The sequence below is a fragment of the Balaenoptera physalus genome, assembly GCF_965194825.1.
Source record: "Balaenoptera physalus genome assembly, chromosome: 19".
NCBI lineage: Eukaryota > Metazoa > Chordata > Mammalia > Artiodactyla > Balaenopteridae > Balaenoptera > Balaenoptera physalus.
Genome location: NC_138900.1, coordinates 15,301,986 through 15,328,899, shown reverse-complemented (window position 1 = coordinate 15,328,899; position 26,914 = coordinate 15,301,986). Strand labels below are relative to the sequence as shown.

General features: G+C 41.2%; 1 long non-coding RNA gene across 4 annotated transcripts; it reads left to right on the top strand.

Moving 5' to 3' along the window:
* LOC309649415 lies at positions 1-25,652 on the top strand. Of its 4 annotated transcripts, none has more exons than XR_014257095.1 (4): positions 1-2,296; positions 3,793-3,881; positions 22,104-22,214; positions 23,344-25,652. It is a non-coding gene; the product is annotated as an uncharacterized lncRNA (long non-coding RNA). The 4 variants fall into 4 exon arrangements; XR_014257096.1 differs by lacking the exon at positions 1-2,296 and adding an exon at positions 2,307-2,414; XR_014257094.1 differs by lacking the exon at positions 3,793-3,881.
* Positions 25,653-26,914: the final 1,262 nt, after the last annotated feature.

Sequence of the window (26,914 nt, the reverse complement as noted above, 5' to 3'; positions counted from 1 at the left end):
AGCCATTTTTAAGTGAACAATTTAGTAGTACTTAGTACATTCACAATGTTGTTCATCCACCACCTGTCTAGTTCCAAAACATTTTCATCATTCCAAAGTAAAACCCCTTACCCATTAAGCAGTTTCTCCTCATTCTCCCCTCAGCCCCACTAAGGCAACCACTAATCTGCATTCTGTCTCTATGGATTTATTTGTTTTGGATATTTCATATAAATGGAATCATACAATATGTGACGTTTTGTATATGGCTTCCTTAGCATAATGTTTTGCAGGTTCATCCATGTAAGCATTATTTGTACTTCAGTTTTTTTATGGTTGACTAATATTCCACTGTATGTATGTACCACATTTTGTTTATCTGTTCATTGTTGGATGTTTGGGATATTTACACCTTTTGGCTATTGTGAATAGTGCTGCTGTGAACATGTGTGTACTTGTACTTGTTTTCAGTTCTTTGGGTATATACCTAGGAGTGGAATTGTTGAATCATATGGTAATTCTGTGCTTAACTTTTTGAGGAACTGCCAAATTGCTGTCTACAGTAGCTGAAGCATTTTACATTCCCACCAGCAGTATACAAGGTTTCCAGTTTTTCCACATCCTAACACTTATTTTCCTTTTTTAAGAATTATAGCCATCCTAGTGGATGTGAAGTGGCACTTCGTGTGGTTTTGATTTGCATTTCCCTAATGACTAATGATGTTAAGCATCGTTTTGTGTGCTTGTTGGCCATTTGTATATCTTCTTTGGAGAAATGTCTATTCAAGTCCTTTGCCCAAATTTTAATTGGGTTGTCTTTTTATTGTTGAGTCATAAAAAGTTATTTATATATATTGGATACTAGACCCTTATCCTATACATAATTTGCAAATATTCTCCCTTTCTGTCAGTTATCTTTTCACTTTCTTGATAATGTTTTTTGATGCACAAAAGTTAATTTTTATTTTCATGAAGTCCATCTTACCCAACCAATGAGATGTGAGCAAAAGGGATGATTATCATTTCTGTGCCTGCTTTATCTGCCCTTCCTCTACCCTATTTGCTGGGAGATATTGAGAATTTTAATACTCACCTTTGCCCCAAAGATGGAAACTACTTGTTCAGGAAGGCAGAGCTATCCCACCAGTCCTGGACTGCTCACCCTTAGACTCTTACATGAGGGAGAAATGTATTATATTTAGGTCACAGTATTTTGGGGTCTTTATTATATCAGCATAATCTACACCCTAACTTATACAACTCCAGTGTGCCATACAAATATTACCATTTTCTCTTCGTGCCATGATAAAGGTTGGGAAGCACCATGATCTGCACCATTTCTTCTTGGTCCCTTTTGCTAGCCCCTCCTCCTCAGTGTCATAAAGGGGAAAATCCTTTCTCTCCTATCCATCCAGGTATTTAGCTTATTCTGGCCCCAAGATATACATTGAATACCCCTAATTCTTGTAGAAAAGTTGAGCATATAATGGGTGTTGGCCAAAGGAAGCTATTGCCTTGCCTTGGGAGGCACGTGGGGTAAATAAAGGTTGGTGGGCCCTGGTGCTGGAAGCCCCCAGGATGTCCCCCTCCACCAACCCCCCAGGAGTCCAGCACCCATGAAAGACTGTACCTGCATTATGGGTTGCCCTGGCATAGTGTTTCCTTCCTATTTGGGAGACAAGTCTTTTTCTCCTGCTCTGCTTGACCTGAGACAAACAACGATACCAGGTAAAACGAGCCTCTCAAAGTTTATCTTTCAACTCTGAGCTCGGTTATAATTCAATGAGCTACCAAAATTAACGTGAGCTGCTAGCTCCTTGGCTTGTTGGTCTCCCTGGACAAGCATCACCTGAGCGCTCCTCTCCTAGGAAGATCCTCCCACCTCTGGGGCTTGACCCTTTCCTTCCGGTCTCACCCATACTCCCCCTCCCCTCACCTCCTCCACTCCCCCGAACGGAGCTTATTCCTTTCCACTTGTGATTTCGGTGCCTTCCGTCCCACCCCTCCCTGAAATGCCCCGTGTCTGTGCAAGGGCACCACTTGGGACCCCAGCCCTAGTTCTTCCCGCGGATCAGTGGACGGGTCGGGGCTTTCTTTGGCTCTGGGGCGTATCCGGGGCCGCCCCTCGCGCGCGTTACAGCTCTCCGAGCACCGGCGTCTCCCTCCTAAACTACAAGCCCCAGAGCCCTTCGCACCTGAGCGTTTCCAGCCGTCTCCCTGCCCCCCGCCCCAACTACATTTCCCAGGGGCCACTGCGGCCCGATTCAGTCTGGTGACGTAGCGGCGTCGGTGGCTAGCGTTTCTCAGCGTGAGGCAGGTAAGTGTGTTTCCGTCCGGTTCTGGGGCGCTAAGCGGTGCGACCTGAAGCTCCAGAGGGGTCAGACTGTGCGGGCCGAGGAGGTGCTGTCTTTCGGTCTTTGTCCGGGCGAGAACGTGTACGTCCGGTTTGTCGGCGTGCGTTCGTCTGTGTGTCTACCAGGCTGCTCCTTCGAGTGTGTGTGTCAGTGTGTGTCTTTTTGTCTTGTGTTGCTACGAGGGTTGCATGTGTGAGGCCACAATAGCGTATTTGTGGGGCCTACGCCTGATCTGGTGTAGTGCGTTACCATGGGTCTGTGATTAAGGGGAGATTGTTGCAGCCTGTGTGACTGACGCTGTGTCACCACGATGGTGAGACTGTGTGACCCTGTGTGGCTGTGCCAGTGTGAGCGTGCGACAGCTTTTGTGTGGCTGCCGCCGGGGGTAATCCTTAGTAACCCAGTGATTCCTTGGTGTTCGTGAAGTTCGTGAAGCGTTTCCTTTCTCTCTGCCTCAGATATGGCTGCCTCTACCAAAGTAGATAGGGTGAGTGACTGAGAATCTGGCTTCCTTGGAGGAAAGGCCTGAGCCTTGCCTTTCTGCATTCCTCTTCCCTGCAGTGCCTCGCCTAAAAGTGGGCTCAAGCGGAGATAGCAGTACCAATTTGTGGAGCACGATCATGGCTCTCCCGGGCCGTCATTTTCTAGGGTCTCTGATGCCTACAGCTGTGAATCCCTCTTGCTTCTTCCTCCTTTTCCCCAATAGCCTTAGAGAATCCCTGGGAAAATGACCTCTAGGAGAGAAGACAGGAATTTGAGTTTCAGTTTGAAGCCTTCAAGCACAGAGATTCTCCTGAGTTGCAGACTCGGTCTTGTAATGTGAATTCACAGATGTGGCCCCATATAGCTAAGAGAAGACGGCTGGAGTTTATGCTCCTCAAGGCCGCACTGTCTCTTACCTAAAGAGGGCTAGTTTTGGAGTCAGAGAAACCTATATTCTACTCTGGGCTCCATCACGTCCAAACCATGTCATTTTGGATGAGTTATGTTAACCTGGTTTCCATCATCTGTAAAATGGGGGGAAATACTTAACATTGCACTTTGTTTTATGTTTTTTATTTTTTCATTTTTTGAGAATCAAATGAGATAATATATACAAGTTCTTACCTAGTTGCTAGTATTACTGATATCATTATTGCTATTAGAATTATTAAGGTAATTTAAACACATCGTTTGAACATCTCTGGTGTGTACTTGCCCTGTTCAGGAGAGAAAGTTGTGAACTCCATCCCATTGAACCTAAGGCAAGTTCTGTGGCAAAATGCAGCCATTTTGTCAAGGATGCAGGCTGTACCTTGGTGTCTAAGGGACTCAACTCCAGCTTTTGAGGGTTTTTTTGGGTTGAAGAATCTTCATGTGTTATCAAGGGCCAGAGAAGGAAGTGGAGTGAGTTTCAAGTTGTGTGTTTGGAAGCTGCAAGACAGGCCTGCAGCCTTCTATCTCCTTTTTCCTCCTCCAGACCTACAGGACTCTGTACTCCCCACCAGAAGAGCCTGAACGGAGAAGTTTGTACCAATTAAGCCTTAAAGCCATGGCCCAGATGAGTTGGTATCTTCCCTCTTTCTTCTAACACCATCTTGTTTATCATGACTTATGCACGACATTTTGTCTAAAGTTTGCTATCCTAACAGGTTTCTCTGAGCAATTGGTCCTCAGTTCCTTGCATCCCTAGAGATGAGAGGGCTGAAGATATGTTCTCAATTTACCCAATTCTTACTCTTATCATCCCTGCTCCCCCGACCCTCTCTTCATGTATTTATTCAGGAAACTAATTCCACCCATCCAGGGAACTTTGTGCTCCCCACAACCCTGATGATGCAGAAATACACATCTTGGAGAGAATTGAAAACCTTTGTAACTTATGTTGTCATGTGGAATATTTACCAGCCCATGAGGCACAGGCACTGCCAGAAAGACATAGGCCAGGGATGGAGCAAGACGTTAGAAGGACCCTTTTCAATCTGAAATGAACCCTTTCATTTCAAGATTGGGGGAAACTGGGGAAGGGCGGGTGTCCCAGGTTTTGAATAGGTCATTTTGGAAGATGGTTGGTGCAGCAGCTGTTTACCAACAGATGAATCTGTAAAACTCTAAGACTGATACATTCTCTTTGCATTTTAACATTTCTGAATTGGGGATGCCTTTTTTTCAACCAATGGCGTCTTCAGTTCGGTGAAATACAGTAACATTACCCACCTCATAAATAGTAGTTTTTAAGGCCAAAGAGGAGATAGTCCTGAGAGACCTGACAGGGACCACCTTCTTTAGGAGGACTTGAAAAGAAGGTTTGTGATTGAGGCCTTTAACACAGAGATGTGGGTCAACGGGGTAGGGGTTTGGGCAGGGAAATGATAAGAGATGAAGCACGGGGTTCATTGTTGTTCCTGAAGGGTCCAGTTTAAAGTTGATGCAGTTTGAGTAATGACCATGTATGTGGAACTCTGAGTCAGCTTTACCAGCTCTCTGTCATCAGGGTGTAGTGTGGCCCAATGGACTGTTACAAGTCACAAGTAAGGAGCTGATCTCCTTGACCTGAAATTTGGGGATTCCTTGGACGGGTTCCCAGAGGTCCTTGAACTCTAAGAAGTTGTATGTATGGAGTTGCATATTGGGGCCTAGGTGTATTTTTCTAGGGATCAGATTTTAAAAATTTGACTTAATTCCCAGAGAAATAACCCGTGTCCTAGCTCAGGCTGGTATAATAAAATACCATAAACTGGGTGGCTTACAAAAACATTTCTCACAGTTCTGGAGGTTGGAAGTAACATCAGGGTGCTAGCTACCATGGTTGAGTTCTGGTGAGAACCATCTTCCAGGTTACAGACTGGCAGCTTCTCCTTGTATTCTCATGTGGCCCAAAGAGGGCGCTCTGTTCCCTTCATCGCCTTCATCCCATTTATGAGGTCTCTATCCTGATGACCTAATAATCTCCCAAAGGTCCCACCTCCAAATACTATCATATTGAGGGTTAGATTTCAACATGAGAATTTTGGGAAGACATAAACATTCAGTCCATAACAACTCCCAAAGTGTCAAGAACCCCTGGACTAGAATCCCAAGACTATAAGAACTGGCAAGGGTGTTTGCAATAATCTTGCCCTAAATCAGTGCCCTACAATGAATGCATTGCTGAGTAATTTATGGTTTGTGCAATCACAGAACTTTGTATAACCATAAATCATATTTAATTATTCAACAGTTAGTTACACTTGAATATAGACTGGGTATTAGACGATGTTAAGGACTTACTGTTAATTTTTTTAGGTGTGGTGCCATTATATTAGGTGTCATTCTTTAGAGATGTAACCTGAACTATTTAGAGCTGAAATGTCATCATATCTAATTTAAAGTAGTTAGCAAAATATACATAAATCAAATATGGCACTCTGTAAACAATCATTAAGCATAGGTGATGAGTATATGCTTGTTTATTGCTCTCCTTTATTTGAAAAATTTCATAATAAAAATGTTTTTAAAAAGCATAGGTAGATTTTTTAAAAAAAAGACTATTTTAGAGAAATTTGAGGTTCATAGGAAAATTAAGAGGAAGGTACAGAGGTTTGCCATATATGTCTTGCCCCCACACATGCATAGCCTCCCCCATTATAAACATCACCCACCAGGGTGGTACATTTGTTAGTTGATAAACCTACACTGACAATCATAATCACCCAAAGTCCATAGTTGACCTTAGGGTTCACTCTGTGTTGTACAGTACATTTATCCATCATTATAGTGTCATACAGAGTATTTTCCCTACCCTAAAAATCCTCTATGATCCACCTATTCATCCCTTCCTCAACCCTTATCCCTGGAAACCACTGATCTTTTTACTGTCGCCATAGTTTTGCCTTTTCCAGAATATCATATAGTTGGAAGCATACAGATGTGACTTTTTTTAGATTGGCTTCCTTCACTTTTGTGCATTTAAATTTTCCTCCATGTCTTTTCATGGCATGATAGCTCATTTCTTTTTAGCACTGAATAGTATTCCATTGTCTGAATGTACCACAGTTTATCTATTCACCTACTGAAGGACATCTTGGTTGCTTCCAAATTTTGGCAATTGTGAATAAAGTTGCTGTAAACATCCACTGAATGTACCACATTGTCTGGTACATTGTCTGAATGTACCACAGTTTATCTATTCACCTACTGAAGGACATTGTCTGAATGTACCACAGTTTATCTATTCACCTACGGAAGGACATCTTGGTTGCTTCCAGATTTTGGCAATTGTGAATAAAGTTGCTGTAAACATCCACGTGCACATTTTTTGTGTGGACATACATTTTCAACTCATTTGGGTAAATATCAATGAGTGATTGCTGGGTCAGCGGTAAGAGCATGTGTAGTTTTGTAAGAGACTGCCAAACTGTCTTCCAAAGTGGCTGTTCCATTTTGCATTCCCACCAGCAATGTATGAGAGCTCCTGTTGTTCTTCATCCTTGCCAGCGTTTGGTATTGTCAGTGTTCTAGATTTTTAGCTATCCTAATAGGTGTGTAGTGGTTTCTCGTTGTTTTAATTTGCATTTCCCTGATGACATGATATAGAGCATCTTTTCATATGCTTATTTACTATCTGTATATTTTTTGGTGAAGTGTCTGTTCAGATCTTTTGCCTATTTTTAAAATCAGGTTGTTTTCTTATTGTTGAGTTTGAAGAGTTCTTTGTATATTTTGGATAACTCCTTTATCAGATACATTTTTTGCAAATATTTTCTCCTAGTGTGCAGCTTGTCTTCTCATTCTTTTGACATAAATATTTTTCCTGTTTTTTGAAATAATCACTTATGGAAAATAAATAAATAGTATCATTAGGGAGAATATTAGATAATAGACACAGTGATGAACCAGAATACTCCAGAAATTAAATTGTATTTAAATAGTATTTATGGAGAAAAATATAAATATTTTTAAAGATCTTATAAAATAAATATATGTACTGTATTTATTTATTTTAATTTTTGTCTGTGTGGTCTTTCTCTAGTTGCAGCAGGCGGGGGCTACTCTTTGTTGCAGCGCGCGGGCTTCTCATTGTGGTGGCTTCTCTTGTTGCGGAGCACGGGCTCTAGGCACGCGGGCTTCAGTAGTTGCATGGGCTCAGTAGCTGTGGCTCACGGGCTCCAGAGCACAGGCTCAGTAGTTGTGGCACATGGGCTTAGTTGCCCCATGGCATGTGATATCTTCCCAGACCATGGTTTGAACCCGTGTCCCCTGCACTGGCAGGCGGATTCCCAACCACTGCGCCACTAGGGAAGTCCCCTATAGGTCCTGTAAAACAGTGTTGCCCACCATCCAGTTCTACCAGGATTAAGTCATTGGCTAATGACTGGAAGGAATTCAGGACAAAAGACAGGATAAGGTACCAGCCCTGCAATCTTTGGGGATCTTCTCTGGTCCCCAGACAGGCCATCAAAATGTTGACCTAAAACACACTGCCAGATGTTTCTCCAGATGGGTTTATTTGGGATCAGCAGAGAATTGCAGTTTGGGTCTGCAACCATGTTGAGCCTTGTGCAAGACTGCCCCCCATGGCTAGGGAAGGAGAACACTTTTATAGAGGGGAAAAGGAAGTTGGGAGGGCTACAGTAGACAAAGCTAGGCAAGAAGAGTCTTTCTTCCTGTTGGGCTCTATCATTGCAGGGTGTGAGCGCTCCCCCTTCTGGTCTCCTGACTCGATTTAATTGAGGTTTCTGTCATTAATTTTTGACATGTTGAACCCATGAACACAAGCCCCACTGGCCACCAGAGCCAGGCTATCAAGGGATGTATTCTCTGGGCAACAGCCACAAAAGCTGGGGCACCTGATGTGTGCACCAGTTTTTTGTCGGAGATACCTGCGATCTGGGGTGGGGCAGGGGAAGAGCATGAAGATGGCAGCCACCAGCCTTGATATTAGCTGCAAGCCTCCCTGGTCTCTGGAAAGGATTGTATTTGGCCCCAGATGTGTGTTTAATTAGAAGCCTAGCCCTGAGGCCACAGCTATGAAGATAAGCTAATAGGCCTCTTTCACAGAAAGACTGGGCATTTCAGTCAGCTACCTCTCCATTGTGCCCCAGGTTGGGAGGAGCAGGGTGTAGCTTGTTATGAACATTTTCTCCGTTTGCTACAGTCCTGTACAACCTGTGAATATACGCCCTGCTGGCCACCAGAGCCAAGGGGCATCCCCTGGGCAGCAGCCACAAAATCTGGGACTCCAGATGTGTGCACAAGCTCCTTTCTGGGAGATACCAGCAACATGGAGTGAGGCAGAGGGATAGTGCAAAGTTGGTACCTGCCAGCCTTTCTGATCTTTGGAGAGTATTTCAGTAGACTTCTAGTTGTGTGTTAAGTTAGAAGCCTGCCCCTCAGGCTGAAGCTTTAAGATAAGCAAATAGGCCTCTTTCACAGAAAGCCTGGGGGTGTGTTTCATGCTGCTACCTCTGTGCTGTTTCTTGTAAGAGCAGCCAGGTAAGAACTGTTTCTGTTACCGAACCAAACTTGGGTCTGCTTCCCTGCGTGCAGTGAAGCCAATCTGCTGACACTGGGTTGTGCTGAAGGAAAGTGCAGCATTTATTGCAGGGCGCCAAGCAAGGAGTCCAGGGCAGCTAGTGCTTAAAAGACCTGAACTCCCTGAGGGCTTTCAGGGAAAGGTTTATAAAGACAGGGTGAGGTTTCTTTAATATTGAGCTGAATGAGCTGTTTATATATTTTGGAGATTAATCCTTTGTCCGTTGATTCGTTTGCAAATATTTTCTCCCATTCTGGGGGTTGTCTTTTCGTCTTGTTTATGGTTTCCTTTGCTGTGCAAAAGCTTTGAAGTTTCATTAGGTCCCATTTGTTTATTTTTGTTTTTATTTCCATTACTCTAGGAGGTGGATCAAAAAAGATCTTGCTGTGATTTATGTCAAAGCGTGTTCTTCCTATGTTTTCCTCTAAGAGTTTTATAGTGTCCAGTCTTATATTTAGGTCTCTAATCCATTTTGAGTTTATTTTTGTGTATGGTGTCAGGGAGTATTCTAATTTCATTCTTTTACATGTATCTGTCCAGTTTTCCCAGCACCACTTATTGAAGAGACTGTCTTTTCTCCATTGTATATCTTTGCCTCCTTTGTCATAGATTAGTTGACCATAGGTGCGTGGGTTTATCTCTGGGCTTTCTATCTTGTTCCATTGATCTATGTTTCTGTTTTTGTGCCAGTACCATATTGTCTTGATTATTGTAGCTTTGTAGTATAGTCTGAAGTCAGGGAGTCTGATTCCTCCAGCTCCGTTTTTTTCCCTCAAGACTGCTTTGGCTATTTGGGGTCTTTTGTGTCTCCATACAAATTTTAAGATGATTTGTTCTAGTTCCGTAAAAAATGCCATTGGTAATTTGATAGGGATTGCACTGAATCTGTAGATTGCTTTGGGTAGTATAGTCATTTTCACAATGTTGATTCTTCCAATCCAAGAACATGGTATATCTCTCCATCTGTTGGTATCATCTTTAATGTCTTTCATCAGGGAGAAAGGGAGAAGCTCAGAGTTGTGAGTTTCCTCCCAATTGTAGGTTGCTGTGCCAAGGGTGGGGTTTATGGTGAGATTGCCTCTCAGCCTCTCCCTACCTGTTTGGTTTTTTAAATTTTATTTATTTATTTATGTATTTAACATCTTTAGTGGAGTATAATTGCTTTACAATGGTGTGTTAGTTTCTGCTTTATAACAAAATGAATCAGCTATACATATACACATATCCCCATATATCTTCCCTCTTGTGTCTCCCTCCCTCCCACCCTCCCTATCCCACCCCTCTATCTGCTACCTGTTTTGATGGGGGTTTTTTCCTTGTTTACCCAATACATGGGAGTTCCTCAACTAATTTTTGGATTTCTTTCAGAGGGAATTGTTCTGTATGTAGCTGTAGATTCATTGTGTCTGTGGGAGGAGGTGATGAGTTCAGGATTCTTCTATGTTGCCATCTCAAACTAGATCCTCATTCCGCCCTTTTCTTGAGGAATAATGCATGTCCAAATTCATATAGCTCTATTGACCCGTCTGTCCTGTGAAATCTTAGAAGTAAAACAGACTTCATTCTATCCTATTTTCTCTGTCCCCCTTTAGTCCCAGCTGGCACTTTTTCTGCTGCTATAATCCCATCTCTCTTCCTGGCTCCAGCTGAGATGGGTGATTAAACGCATTGGTAATCTCTTTATGGAGTGACTGTCCAGCCACACTCTTGGTGTTCTCTCCAGAGCACATTTTCTCATTTTTTGCAACGTGGATAGGCTGAGAATTTTCCAAATCTTCAAGATCTGGTTCGTTTTTGCTTAAAAGTTCCTTCAATTTATCTTCCTCTCCTCCCTCATTTTATAATAAACATTAAGAAGAAACCAGGCTGCACCTTCAACACTTTGCTTAGAAATCTCCTTAGCTAAATCCAAAGTTTTCACTAATTTCCACAAAACACTAGAACACAGTTCTGCCAAGTTCTTTGTCACTTTCTAACAAGGATCACTTTTCTTCCAGTTTCCAAGAGCATGTTCATAATTTCCATCTGTGAGCTCACCAGAATCAGCTTTAACATCTGTATTTCTACGAACAGTCCCATTAATGCAATCTAGGCTTTTTTCTTTTCTAAATTTATTTATTTATTTATTTATTTTTGGCTGCTTTGGGTCTTCATTGCTATGCGTGGGCTTTCTCTAGTTGTGGCGAGCAAGGGCTACCCTTCGTTGCCGTGCGCGGGCTTCTCATTGTCGTGGCTTCTCTTTGTTGCGGAGCATGGGCCCTAGGTGCGCGGGCTTCAGTAGTTGTGGCACATGGGCTCAGTTGTGGCTTGCGGGCTATAGAGCAGAGGCTCAGTAGTTGTGGTGCACGGGCTTAGTTGCTCCTCAGCATGTGGGATATTCACACACCAGGGCTCAAACCCATGTCGCCTGCATTGGCAGGCGGATTCTTAACCTCTGCGCCATCAGGGAAGTCCGTAGGCTTTTTCATACATACACCTCAGAACTCTTTCAGCCTCTACCCATCACCTAGTTCCAAAGCCATAACCACTTTTTTTTTTTTTTTGGCATTTGTTACAGCAGCATTCCTACCTCATGGTGCCAAAATCTATCCACAACAGTCACTTTCCAGCTTAAATCTATTATTGTTTCCCTTTATCCAGTGGAAAATACCTGATCTTTTCTGCATGAAATGCTTCATCATCTGGCCTCTGATTACCTAAAGTAATCTCTCTGGACTGCATATGATTTTCTTGCAGTCTGCATAATCCCCACTCATTCTGCCACTTCTGTGATACTACACATGAGGTTTCCTTTACCTAAAATTAAAATATCTGTTACTGTATTCCCAGTTTTTATGGGGTTTATTTAATCTGTCTATATTTATTCAGGGAAGGCTTCATGCCCTCCCCAGGGCTATGTCATGTACTTTCTTCTGCTCTCCCAAAGCCTTCTGTTGTCTTTAAAACATTTACCAGAGTGACTTTTTCCATTTAAAATAGCTTCTTTGAAATTATACATGCTGTTTGTAACATATTAAAAAAATACACAGATGTAACTTTTATTACAATTATTTTAATGTAATTTTTACATAACTCTCTTTTATCCCTATCTGTAATCCGTTCAAACTCACCGTGTCCTTAAGTTTGTCTCCTTGTGAAAAAATGAAAGACAAATGTTATTGGTTTTTGTTGCTTTTTTTTAATTTTTAAAATTTTATTTATTTTTGGCTGTGTTGGGTCTAGTTGCAGTGAGCGGGGGCTACTCTTCATTGTGTTGCACGGGCTTCTCATTGTGGTGGCTTCTCTTGTTGCACAGCATGGGCCGTAGGGTGCATGGGCTTCAGTAGTTGTGGCTCACGGGCTCTAGAGCGCAGGCTTAGTAGTTGTGGTGCAGGGGCTTAGTTGCTCCAAGGCATGTGGGATCTTCCCGGACCAGGGATCAAACATGTGTGCCCTGCATCCGCAGGCGGATTCTTAACCACTGTGCCACCAGGGAAGTCCCATTTTTTGTTGCTTTTATTTTTAATTTACATAAGCAATATGGTGCAATAAACTTTTTAAAACTTTTTTCACTCAGCAAAACCATGTCTAGTTCTTTTGTTTGTACTGCTCCATAATATTCCACCTGATTTTATTTGGCCATTCCCTGAGTGAGCGATACTAGATTGCCTCTAATTCCTCCAACAAACTCCACCCCTCCAACAGCATAACAAACAAGACTATGATTAAAATTCTTATACATATCTTACAGAAATGTGAAATTTTCTCTGGGATATATACCCCAGAGAATGAGATTGGTGTATCATAGGGTTCACTTATACTTAATTTGACCAAGAACTGCCAGGTCACTCTCCACTATGACTGTATATTCCTGGTAGTATTGTATAAGAGTTCCTCTTTCACCACACCACTACCAACACTTGGGATTATCCAGCTTTCTAATTTTCACAGTCAGCTATGTATAAATTGTTATCTTGTCTAAATTTTGTTTACCTGACTATTGAAAAGTTTGAACATTGTTTCTTTGACTTGTTAAATATTTGGTTTCCCAGTCTGTAAAATGACTTCATATCTTTTTCTTGGAGGTATCTACTTTTTTCTTTTTGATTTGTATAGTTTAGTAGCATATTCTAGTTGATAGTCTAGATGATAGTTACATGTTAGTGCTAGATGTTGCAAATATCTTCTTTCAGCCTATCATTTTTTTTCTGGTAACTTTGGGGTCCTTTGCTTAATAAACATTAATTTTGGTATAGTGTAAGGCATCTTTGAAATTCTTTTTTACCTATAATTTGTGCTTCCTTGGATTTTGTTTTAAGGTCTCCCCAGCTGAAGTCACAAATATATTCTACAGGATTTTTCTCCCATTTATCTTTCACAATTAGGTTTTTATTCCACCTAGAATCCTTATATGTATAGGACTTATGGTCAGAACCCACTTATATTTTTCTCATGTAATAAGCTACTTTACTAATATAATTTTCTAATAGTTTATCATTTCTTTACTACTAAAGAGTGTATATATATGTGTGTATTTCTCTATTTACTTCCGTTGGTCTATGGGAAAGTTAACTAGAGGGAAGCGTCCACACAAAATTGCTCTCACTTCTGACACCAATTCCAAGTCTGAGGGGTTCCCAAAACTACCTTAAGTTGTCTTTTTTTTTTTTTTATTCATTTTATTTTTAATTTCTTTAGTTTTGGCTGCATTGGGTCTTTGTTGCTGCATGCAGGCTTCCTCTAGTTGCAGTGAGTGGGGGCTACTCTTCATTGCGGTGCACATGCTTCTCATTGTGGTGGCTTCTCTTGTTGCGGAGCATGGGCTCTAGGTGCATGGGCTCAGTAGTTGTGACTCGCGGGCTCTAGAGCACAGGCTCAGTAGTTGTGGTGCACGGGCTTAGTTGCTCTGTGGCATGTGTGATCTTCCCACACCAGTGTTTGAAAACGTGTCCCCTGCATTGGCAGGCAGATTCTTAACCACTGCACCACCAGGGAAGTCCTTAAGTAGATTTTAGAATAAGATTATAAGGTAGCTCAAAAAATCCCACTGGGATTTTATTTGGAATCTCATTGAATTTATATATAAATTTGGAGAAATTTGATATTTTTGATATTTTTATTTTCCTAAGTCATCTGATCCAAGAACATGGAATATCTTTACATTTATTCAAAACTTCCCCTTTAAGAGTTTAAAGGTTTTTCCATAGTGGTCTTGTGTGTTTTGTGTTAATTCTTAAATATTCATTGCTAGTGTGGAGAAATTTTATTGTTTCTAATAAAATGATCTTGAATCTAGCAGACTAGCCAAACTCTCATAGTTGTCCAATAGTTTATATGTTCACTTGGTTGGATTTTCTAAGTAAATGAATCTTAACGTCCTCAAATATTGAGTTTTATTCCTTCCTTTTCAGTCCTCACACATCTTATTTTTGTCATCTTAGATCATTGTTTAGGAATTCCAGTAATATGTTAAACAATGCAAGTGGTACCAGTCATTCTTTTCCTGTAACCTATGTTTAAAAGGATTGACTAGTTTCTTCATTATGAACTACATTTTGCCATGGGATTTTGCTGTGTATGTTACACATAATTAAGAAAGGTCCCATTTAGTCCTACTTTATTGGAGGTTTTTTTCACCCCAATGACTAGTCCTTGAATTCAATCAAATTACGTTTCTGTACCATTCGCATTCCAAGGAACATCACTGAGGGAGCACCTTTTTCTCTTATCCTGAGGAGGCAGGGTCTTTATTCCTTTTCACTTCTGAGTTCCTTGTATCTCTGTCTTTAATGCAGGGCTTTTCCTCCTACTGATACAAGTGGGATACTCCCAAATCCCTGCCCTTCCCGTGCAGGAGATGGGAGACCTATCCTTGACAGCTCTTCTCTGTCATTTGCTTGCTCTGGAAACTTGACTCTTTTGTAATCAATGGGATATTTATGGTGGATTAAAAATGGGCCACAAATCGTTCAACGTTTTCGCATTGTGGGGAGATACCTGATTCCTCACTTCTTGAATCTAGGATGATCTTAGTGGTTAGCTTGACCAATTGAATATGGCAGAAGTAATGCCTGTGGCTTCTAAGGCTAGGTCATAAGAAGCTGGTGCTTCTGCCTAGTTATCTTGGAATACTCACTCTTGGGATGCTCCATATTGGAACCCAGCCACCATACTGTGAGAAGTTGAAGCCACACAGAGGCCGTATATAGATGTTCCTGGCAACTGCCTCAGGTGAGCTCCTAGTCAACAGCCAGTGAGCCAAAGTGGATGTCCCAAATTAGATGAAAGACATGAAACTACACCTCCAAGAAACTTAATGAACTCCAAGCAAGGTAAACTCAGATCCCCACTGAGATGCAGTATACTAAAATTCTCAAAAAACAAAGAGAAAAGTCTTGAAAGCAGCCAAGATAGAGACTTGTCACAAACAAGGGATCCTTAGTAAGATTAGCAGCTGATTTCTCATCAGAAACCATGGGGGTCAGAAGGCAGTGGGATGAAACATTTAAAATGCTGGGGTGGGTGGAACAAAAAACAACAAACACTGTCAACCAGGGATTCTATATTGGCAAACCACTCCTTCAAAAATGAAGGAAAAATTAACATACTTCCAGATAAACAAATGCTAAGAGAGCTCATGTCTACTAGACCTGCACTGCAAGAAATGCTAAAGGGAGTTCTTAAGGCTGAAACAAAATGACATGAGACAGTAACTCAAAGCAATACAAAGAAATAATGATCATTGACAAAGGTAATATATAGATGTATACATTAAAGCTATCACCACTGTTTTTCAGGTTTGTAACTCTTTTTGTTTCCTATATGACTAAAAAGACAAATGCATACAACAATAATTATAAGTCTATGTCAATGGGCACATGATGTATAAAGATGTAATTTGTGAAATTATAACATAAAAGTTTGGGATGGAGCTGGATAGCAGCAGAGTTAATGTGTCGTTAAACTAAGTTGGTATTAATTCACACTAGATTGGTATAAATTTAGGGCATTAACTATTAATTCCCAAATTGCAACCAATAAATTACCTTAAAAACATACTGAAAAAGAAAGGGGGAATAAGAATTACATTGGAAAAGGCATTATTAGAAGAACTGAACAAAAATCATATAAGACATATAGAAAACACATAGCAAAACAGAAGAACTATGTTATCAGTAATCACTTTAAATATAGATAAACTTACAAATTAAAAAACAAAGGAAGCAGTATGGATTTTTTGATAACTTGATGCAACTGTGTGCTGCTCACAAGTGATTCATTTTATACCCAAGTCACAAATAGGCTCAAAGATAAATGATGGGAAAAGATATTCTAAGCAAATGAATAGCAACCAAAAGAGATCTGGAAGGAGGGTCAAGATGGCAGAGTAGTAGGATGTGGAGCTCACCTCCTCCCACAGACACATCAAGAATACATCTACATGTGGAACAGTTGTCACAAAAAACTAACTGAAAACAGGCAAAAGATATCCTATACAACCAAAGCGGCAAGAAAGATCAACATGTAACTGGGTAGGATGGGGAAAAAAAGGCATCAGGTCAGGACTGGCACCCTGGGAGGGATTTGTAAGGAAGAGAAGAAGGTCCACACGGGTAGACCCTTGCCCTGGAAAGGGAGCATATTATATTGACTTACAATCTGGGCATCCCAGTCCTAGGGTCCTGAACAGAGGAGACAAGTCACCTTGCCTACTGGGAAATCTACTGAGACAGACAGGAGGATTGAAGAAGCTTAGACTCTCCTCTCAAGGAGTGTGTGTGTTCTGGCTCACTAACAATCCATGCAGAGAGAGACTTGCAGTAGTGGGTGCTGCCTTGCCACGCTTCCCAATCTGAAGGGGCAAATACCTTGGACCTGCTCACTCCTCATCACGGCCTGGCATGAGGTCAGGGCAAAGATTCAGTCTAACTATGCAGAGATAGATCAGGGTGCCTAGGATGTGATCCAGGCAGAACCATGGAGACCATTGTCATTGCATGCACAGGGGAGCAGCAGGGCTAGCTGGGCAGACATTGCAATGTGCAGACCAGGTGGTGCCACAGGAGTGGCTAAGCACTGAATCCTGGGCAGAAAGGCCCTGGGTGAGGACTCAATCTAGCTATAAAGAAGCAGCCAGAAGGGCCTGGGGCGTGATCCAGGGGGAGCTACGGAACCCATTATCGGTGTGTAGAAGGAAGTGGCAGCTCTAGTGGCAGAGCCTATTGTAAGCATGCACATGGCGGCAGCAGGTCCAACTGCATCAGACACTGTCAGCACACTCACTGGGCATTGCCACAAGAATGCACAGCAGCTAAGTGCTGAAACTGAGGCAAGCTGGCCCTGGGCGAGAGTACCCAGCAATTCATTTCCCAGTGAGGGTGCCCCGGCTCTGCTGACTACACACTGCACCTAGTGCCAGATCTGGGGCAGACAGATCCTGGGAGAAGTCTGCTACAGAGTCAGACCAGATCCCAGGCAGCAACACAGCCACCTCAATTCCTGCAGCCACAACACCCTGACACCCAGCCCCAGTCTACTGCACACCACAGCCTTGCACTACATCTGGGATGAACAAAACAGGAAGAGACACGACCATGGGCTGCTTGTGAGCAGATGCCTACTCAGGCAGTGCATGCATAGGTTCTCTGTGACCACACAGGCCTCACCTGGTTTAGCAATCACTTCCTTTGGGGCAGGACATGAACTCAAGGGCAATGGAACCTGATTGAACTTGACCTCGGGGCTTCTACCGTAACAACTGGAGAGCAGACCCAGCCCTGGAGAGGGTGATGACAGCCACAGGGTAAAGAGGAAGCACCTCCTCACATCCAGAACAGGCTCAAGGCACCACAATGCAAATCACACCCCCTATCAAGGGGATAATGGCCACCACACTCTGAGGAAACACATGGCTGGCATCCATGCCAAAAACAGCCCTCACACCAAAAATATTGGACACACAGCCTACACAGGGATGCTCTCACATAAAAACAGCTCTTCAAGAGCACGGTGGATAACTGTTTCTTCTAAATTCATAGAACAGAGAAAGTTAAGTGAAGTGAAAGAGCAGAGGGATTAATCCTAGTTAAAAGAATAAGAGAAATCCCCTGAAAAAACAAATAATGGAACAGACCTTAACAGTCTGCTAGACCCTGAGTTCAAAATGGAGGTAATAAAAATGCTAAAGGAATTAAGAAAGATTACCAATAAAAATTCAAATCACTGTAATAAGGAACTAAAAACTATAAAGATGAATCAATCAAAAATAGACATTCAATTGCTGAGATAAAAAACAATCTAGAAGCGATGAATAGCAGACTAAATGACACAGAAGAACGAATAAATGATCTGGAAGATAGAATAATGGAAATCACCCAATCCAGAACAGCAGACAGAAAGATACATTTTAAAAAATTAAAGTAACATACAGGATTTATGGGATAATATAAAACCTGCCAACCTATGCATAATAGGGGTTCCAGAAAGAGAAGGGAGAGAAAAGGGAATTGAAAATGTATTTGAAGAAATTATGGCTGAAAACTTCCCAAACCTAAAGAAGGAAACAGATATCCAGGTACGGGAAGCACAGAGGGTCCCAAACAAGATAACCCAAACAGACCAACACCAAGACATATAATTAAAATTCCAAAAGTTAAAGAGAGGATTCTAAAGGCAGCAAGAGAAAAACAGTTACAAGGGAACCCCCATAAGCAATCAGCTGATTTCTCTGTAGAAATTTTGCAGGTCAGAAAGGCCTTCCATGATATATTCAAAGTTCTGAAAGAAAAAAACCCACAATCTAGGATACTCTACCCAGCAAGATTATCATTTAGAATAGAAGGAGAGAGAAAGAATTTCTTAGACAAGCAAAAACTAAAAGCATTCAGCAATACTAAACCTACCCTGTAAGACATATTGAAGGGTCTTCTCTAAATAGACTAAAAGCAAGAATATATAGGAAAGGGAAAATCACAATAAGAAAGGCAAATATATAAAAGGATTGAAGACCACTTAAATGAGCCAGTAGATTTTAAAAGTCAGAAAATTTTGTAAAAGCAATTATAACTACAAGTAACAGCAAAAGGATAAACATAAATATGTAAAATAGGACATTAAAATCACAAAATGTGGGGGAGGGGAGTTTAAAATGTAGATATTTTAGAACGTGAACTTGTATGACTATCAATTTAACACAAGTAGATATAGTTATGGGCCAACATACTTGAGTGCCACAGTTACCACAAATCAAAAACTTACAGTAGGGACTTCCCTGGTGGCACAGTGGTTAAGAATCTGCCTGCCAGTGAAGGGGACACAGGTCGATCCCTGATCTGGGAGTATCCCACATGCCATGGAGCAACTAAGCCCATACGCCACAACTACTGAGCCTGCACTCTAGAGCCCACAAACCACAACTACTGAGCCCACGTGCCTAGAGCCTGTACTCCACAAAAAGATAAGCCACCGCAATGAGAAGCTTGTGCACCACAATGAAGCGTAGCCCCTGCTCGCCACAACTAGAGAAAGCCCGTGTGCAGCAATGAAGACCCAACGCAGCCATATATTAATTAATTAATTAATTTAAAAAGTTCATTATTATTGTCTATCATCCATCCATCTATTCACTCACTCACCATCCCTCTATCCATCCATGTATCCATCCATCCTCCCTCCCTCCCTCCCTCCCTTAAAAAAAAAATCAATAAGGCAACAGAGGTCCTAAATGATATAATAGACCAGTTAGACTTAACAGATATCTGTAGGACATTCCATCCAAAAACAGCAGAATACATGTTCTTTTCAAGTGCACTTGGAACATTCTCTAGGGTAGACCACATACTAGGTCACAAAATAAGCCTCAACAAATTTAAGAGGATAGAAATTATTTCAAGCACCTTTTCTGACCACAGCAGTATGAAACTAGAAATCAACCACAGAAAGAAAAACAGGAAAATAATGAACTGATGGAGACTAAACAACATGCTACTAAAAAAACTAACGGGTCAACAACGAAATCAAAATAGCTTCAGAGAAATGAAAATGAAAATACAACCTTACACAACTTATGGGATATAGCAAAAGCAGTAATAAGAAGGAAGTTCATAGAGATACAGGCCTTCCTCAAGAAACAAAAAAGTCTCAAACAACCTACCTACCACTAAAAGAATTAGAAGAGTCAACAAAACCCAAAGTCAGTAGAAGGAAGGAAATAATAAAAATTAGAGAGGAAATAAATAAAATGGAGATCAACAAAAATAGAAAAGATCAATAAAACCAGGAGCTGTTTTTTTTTTAAAGATAAAATTAACAAACCTCTAGGCAGGCTCACCAAGAACAAAATAGAGAGGACATCAATAAACAAAATAGGAAATGAAAGAGGAGAAATAAATGATATCATAGGAATACAAAAAACCATAAGGGAATACTATGAACAGTCATATGCCAACAAATTGGGCATGATAGAAGAAATGGACAAGTTTCTAGAAACATAGAGCCTGCCAAAACCGAGTCAAGAAGAAACAGATAATTTGAATAGACTGATGACTAGAAGTGAAATAATATCTAGAATTTAAAAAAAAAACCCAAAAACAAAACAAAACCAACCTCCCTCTAAACAAAGGTCCAGGGCCAGATGGCTTCACTGAGGAATTCTACCAAACATACAAAGAAGAACTTATACCTATCCTTCTCAAACTCTTCCAAAAGACTGAAGAGGAGGGAACACTCCCAAATTCATTTTATGAAGCCACCATCACCCTGATACTAAAACCAGACAAAGACACTACAAAAAAGAAAATTACAGGCCAATATCTTTGATACAGATGCAGAAATACTCAACAAGACATTAGCAAACCAAATCTAACAATACATAAGAAGGATCATACACCATGATCAAGTTGGATCATTCTAGGATGGTTCAACATACGCAAATCAATCAATGTTATACACCACATTAACAAAAGGAAAGACATAAACCACATGATCATCTTAATAGATGCAGAAAATGCATTTGACAAAATTCAACATACATTCATGATAAAAAAAATATCTCTCACCAACGTGGGTATAGAGTGAAAATACTTCAACATGATGAAAAAACATTTATGACAAACCCACAAGCAACATAATACTCAACAGTAAAAAGTGAAAGCCTTCCTGCTAAATTCAGGAACAAGACAAAGATGCCCACTCTCCCCACTTCTATTCAACATAGTATTCAAACTCATAGCCACAGCAATCAGACAAGAAAAAGAAATAAAAGATATGCAAATTGGAAGAGAAGAGGTAAAATTGTCACTATTTGCAGATGACATGATACTCTGTATACAGAACCCTAAAGACTCCACACCAAAACTATTATAACTAATAAATGAATTTAGCAAGGTAGCAGGATACAAGATTAATATACAGAAATTTGTTGCATTTCTTTACACTAACAGTGAAATATCAGAGTATGTAAAAAAAAAAAAAATCCCGTTTAAAATGGCATCAAAAAGAAATACCTAGGAATAAACAACCAAGCAGGTTAGAGACCTATATGCTGAAAACTATAAAACTGAAGGAAAACTGAAAATGATTCAAAGAAATGGAAAGATACCCCATGCTCTTGGATTGGAAGAATTAATATTGTTAAAATGGTCATACTGGGCCTTCCCTGGTGGCACAGTGGTTAAGAATCCACCTGCCAATGCAGGGGACACGGGTTCGAGCCCTGGTTCAGGAAGATCCCACATGCTACGGAGCAACTAAGCCTGTGTGCCACAACTACTGAGCCTGCACACCTAGAGCCCGTGCTCCGCAACAAGAGAAGCCACCGCGTTGAGAAGCCCGTGCACCGCAATGAAGAGTAGCCCTCACTCTCCGCAACTAGAGAAAGCCCGTGCCCAGCAACAAAGACCCAACTCAGCCAAAAATTGTTGGGAACCAGCTGCAAGCTGACACAGTTCTTGCAGCTTAAAGCATGGCAAAGACCTGCTTAATCCTTGACAGGACCTGAAAGAGTTATTAGAGAAGATATGAGTCTTGGCCCGTGAGGTTGCTTGCGGTTTCTGTAAGTATAGTTTGTCCTTGGCATGCTTCGGTAGTCACAGTCTGTTCTCACGCATGTTTATATCCTGGTTCACAGAATGTTTTGTACTATAACTTCAACACTAAGGAAATACTGTCTGATGATTTTAACAAAAACATGTATTGTCTACTGCAATATATAAAAAGAGGTTTGACGAGAAATAAAGTGTGTGTGTTTATACACCACCCTCCTGACCCTGTCTCTTCTTAATCCCCTCACCTGCTCTCAGGACTTGTTCCTCAGTCTTACAGCGACTGACAAGTGGCACCCGAACAGGGACCTGAGTACGTGGGCTGTTGAGAGGGACCCCGGAAATATTTCACGCACAGACATATACAGGGTAAGTTGGATTGTACTGGGGGATATTTTAGATGTAGCCTTTCTTTCTGTTTTGTTCTCATCAGGAGTAAAAATGGGGCAAACTGGAGCTAAGGAACGACAACTTTTCGTTCAGCTACTATATGTTATCCACTCGGGGCATTAAGGTTACGCATAAACAGCTTGATTGTTTTCTTCATTTGGTGCAGGAAATTTGTCCATGGTTCCCAGAGGGAGGAACTGTTAATATTCAAACATGGGAAAAAATAGGTCAACAATTGAAAACTTTCTATTCCCTTCATGGACCTTCTAAGGTTCCTGTGGATACTTTTTCATTTTGGAATTTGATAAGAGATTGTCTTGATCCAACTCATGAGATTCAGAAATTATTCAAAGCAGCGTCTTTACGCTGCTTCCCTTCTGCTCCTCAGTTACAAAATTTGCCTGAGGAACCTGTTTCTCCTACTGCGCCTCCCTTGTTGGCGACCATGCCATCTTCAGAGTCCCTGGAGGATGATGATGAACTATCCCCAGAGGATGAGACTGAATTGGAGGAAGAGGCTGCACGATATCACAATCCTGATTTTGATGATGGCATTTTTGCAGCTCTTAAGAATGTGCCTGCTGAATCTGAAAACTTCCCTATATTTGATAAAACTTCATTTACTGCTTTAGCCCAAGCTTTAACTTGGGTAAAACATTTTCATGATGTTACTCAAGATGCTTCCCTAGCCCCTATTGCGCATTCTTCTGGCTCTTCCTTGCCAGCGAAAGCCCCTGATGAGTCCCCTTCAGTAAATCAGGGGTCTATTTCTGTTTCTTCTACTTCTTCTCTGCCTGTGAGTCTTTCTTCTCCACTCCAAACTGCTTTATTTCAAGCTTCTAAGCAGGGGGAAGATATATCTTCTTTGGGGTTTGAAAACAAAGAAGGGGGAATATACCACAACCCTGCACAATTTATTGCGACGTTCTTTATATACTTTAAATTTTTTGAACGTAGATAAGCAAGGACAGACAGCTGCAGAAAGATTTTGGCATCCTCGTGCCTTGCCTTTTGCTGAAGTCCGTTGGCGGGATCCTCTGACTAATCAATGGAATGGTCCAGATCCTGTACTAATATGGGGACGAGGGCATGTTTGTGTGTTTCCTAGGGACCCTAAGGATCCTCGTTGGATACCTGAGCGCCTCGTGAGAGTCTATGGATCCGGACCAGATGGTGAATTCCCTCCCCTGCAATATGGATCCGGACCGGATGGTGAACTCTCTCCCCCACCATATGAAGAGAACGCGGCTCAACGACACTCCCAATCCTCCCGAGAAACCAGCTCTCCAAGCTCGTCAGTGTCGTCTCTCCTGCATCACGTGGATGGCCAACCCTCCAACATGGGGCAATTGAAATGACTGACCCAGAAGGCGGAGGAGATGTTGATGCAGCAGCAAGTGACTAAGTCCCCACAAACGTTGTTTGTGGCTATGTTGGCTATTATCTCTTGTCAGGTAGTTTTGGGTAATACTGATGCTTATTGGGCATATGTCCCTGATCCTCCATTACTTCGCCCTGTAGAATGAAATGATCCCTCAATTCCTGTTTATGTTAACGATACTTCCCTTTTTGGCTATCCAAGCAGTGATTTTATTACCCCTCTCACTGTAACTCGTTTTTCATATACTGCCTTTTCTTTGCGGGCCCCTATCTGTTTTTCCATTCCTGCGTTTTGGTATAACCAACACGAACGATACCGGCATGGATGTCTTTCGGTAGGACCCAGGTCTTCTTATACATAACAGTTCCAGTATCGGGATGAAACGTGATCTCGCAGGAATGGATTCTGAATATTATGAGGCTCTCCACTCCTTATTTTAAGGCTACAGAGGATCATCCTAAGGACTTGCCTCCCTGCACTCAACAATATTGTCCCCCTTTTCTAACCCCTCAGAACCTTTATGGTCATATCCTCCGTGGCATCGATGCCAATATTCTACACCAGTGTGGCATCGAATTAATTCCTCATACTACTGAAGCTGTTTTGGACTGGTCTTTTCCTCAACCTTTTGCTGAACTTCTTATTAATAAGATTGAATCTCTAGGGGGATGGGTGGAGGGTGTCCTCTCCACCAATTTAGGAAATGTACAAAATAATATTTGGAAGTTGATGGCTGCTGTGGGGCCTGTTGTCCTTTCACATCAACAACATCCTGTTAGGAACTTAACCGCTTTTGTTATGGCTTGTGTTCCATCACCCTATGCTATTCTTACTGGTTCTGTCTACGTTTTTCAAAAAGAAGGGTTTTATGGCATACGTTGTGATAATTGTAATTTGACAAATTGTATAAGCACGGGGGAATCAAATCGGGGATTTCTTCTTGTTCATCAGCCTCCCTTTGTTATGCTCCCTGTAAATGTTACAGGTCCTTGGTATTCTAATTCAGGTTTGCAGGTCATGCATGAACTTTCCCTTCTTTTACAATGGCCTAAGCGATTTTTGGGGCTACTTATAGTTGGAATTACAGTGATCGTTGCAGTCATTGCTTCTGTAGCTGCTTCTGCTACTGTGCTGACTCAAAGTATTCACACTGCCACATTTGTGAATAATTTAGCTGCTAATGTCTCTAATGCTTTGGGAACTCAAGAAACTATTGATAGAAAATTAGAAAGTCATGTTAATGCGTTGGAAGTTGTTCTTATTCTTGGAGACCAATTAGCTGCTCTAAAAACTGCCTTTTCTATGCATTGTCATGCAGAATTTTCTGCAGTCTGTGTAACGTCTAAGCCATGTAACGATTCGCAGTGGCCTTGGCCTCAGATTAAGAATCATTTATTGGGAATTTGATCTCATTCCAATCTATCCCTTGATATTACTCGCTTACATGAGGATATCACAAATATCCAGCATGCAGCTCCCCTAGATGTAAATCCAGTGGAAATTGCTCGAGACATATTTACCCAGATTACACGTACTTTTGCCCTGAGTTCTCTTATTAACCTCCTTTATCCTATAATTAATTGTTATTGGTATTTTAATATTATTGTGTATTTGTTGTTTTCCAGTCCTCCTGCGAACTGGCTTACGAGCAATTGCAGAACTCCGAGCTGGACTCTACCACCTCACATTAAAAAATAAGGAAAGGGGACATGTCGGGAACCAGCTGCAAGCTGACACAGCTCTTGCAGCTTAAAGCATGGCAAAGTCCTGCTTAATCCTTGACAGGACCTGAAAGAGTTATTAGAGAAGATGAGTCTTGGCCCATGAGGTTGCTTGCGGTTTCTGTAAGTATAGTTTGTCCTTGGCATGCTTCGGTAGTCACAATCTGTTCTCAAGCATGTTTATATCCTGGTTCGCAGAATGTTTTGTGCTATAATTTCAACACTAAGGAAATACTGTCTGATGATTCAGTTTGGCAATTTTAACAATAACATGTATTGTCTACTGCAATATATAAAAAGAGGTTTGACGAGAAATGAAGTGTGTGTGTTTATACACCATCCTCCTGACCCTGTCTCTTCTTAATCCCCTCACCTGCTCTCAGGACTTGTTCCTCAGTCTTACAGCAACTGGCAAAAAATAAATGAAGGGAGGGAGGGAGGAAGGAATTTATAAAAAAAAAAAAAATGGCCATACTACCCAAAGCAATCTACAGATTTAGTGTGATCCCTATCAAAACACCCATGATGTTTTTCACAGAACTAGAACAAATAATCCTAAAATTTATATGGAGTCACAAAAGACCCAGAATTGCCAAAGCCATCCTGAGGAAAAAGATCAAAGGTGGTGGCATAACCCGTCCAGACCTCAGACAGAACTACAAAGCTACAGTAATCAAAACAGCATGTTATTGACATAAAAACACATATAGATCAATGTAAAAGAATAGAGAACCCGGAGTAAACCCAGACACCTACAGTCAATGAATCTACAAGAAAGGAGGCAAGAATACACAATGAAAAGACAATCTCTTCAATAAGTGGTGTTGGGATAGTTGGACAGCTACATGCAAATCAATGAAATTAAAACACCATATATAAAAGTTAACTAAAAATTGTTTAAAGACCTAAATTTAAGACATGACACCATAAAACTCCCAGAAGAGAACACAGTCAAAGAGCATTCTTGGACATAAACCACAGCAATATTTTCTTAGATCAGTTTCCCAAGGCAAAACAAATAAAAGCAAAAATAAACAAATGGGACCTAATCAAACTTTAAAACTCTTGCACAGCAGAGGAAACTATCAACAAAACATAAAGACAACCTACTGAATGGGAGAAAGTATTTGCAAACAATGCAACCAACAAGGGGTTAATATTCAAAATATACAAACAGCTGATACAACTCAATATTAAAAAACAACATAATTTAAAAATGAGCAGAAGACCTAAATAGACATTACTCTAAAGCAGACATACAGATGGCCAACAGGCACATGAGAACATGCTTACCATTGCTAATTATTAGAGAAATGCAAATCAAAACCACAATGAGGTATCACCTCACATCATTCAGAATGGCCATCACCAGAACTATAAATAATAAATGCCGGAGAGTGTGTGGAGAAAAGGGAACCCTCCTACACTGTTGGTGGGAATGTAAATTGGTGCAGCCACTATGCAAAACAGTATGGAGTTTCCTTAAAAAACAAAAAATAGAGCTACCATGTAATCTGGCAACCCCACTTCTTGGTAAATATTTGGAGAAGATGAAAACTCTAATTCCAAAAGATACA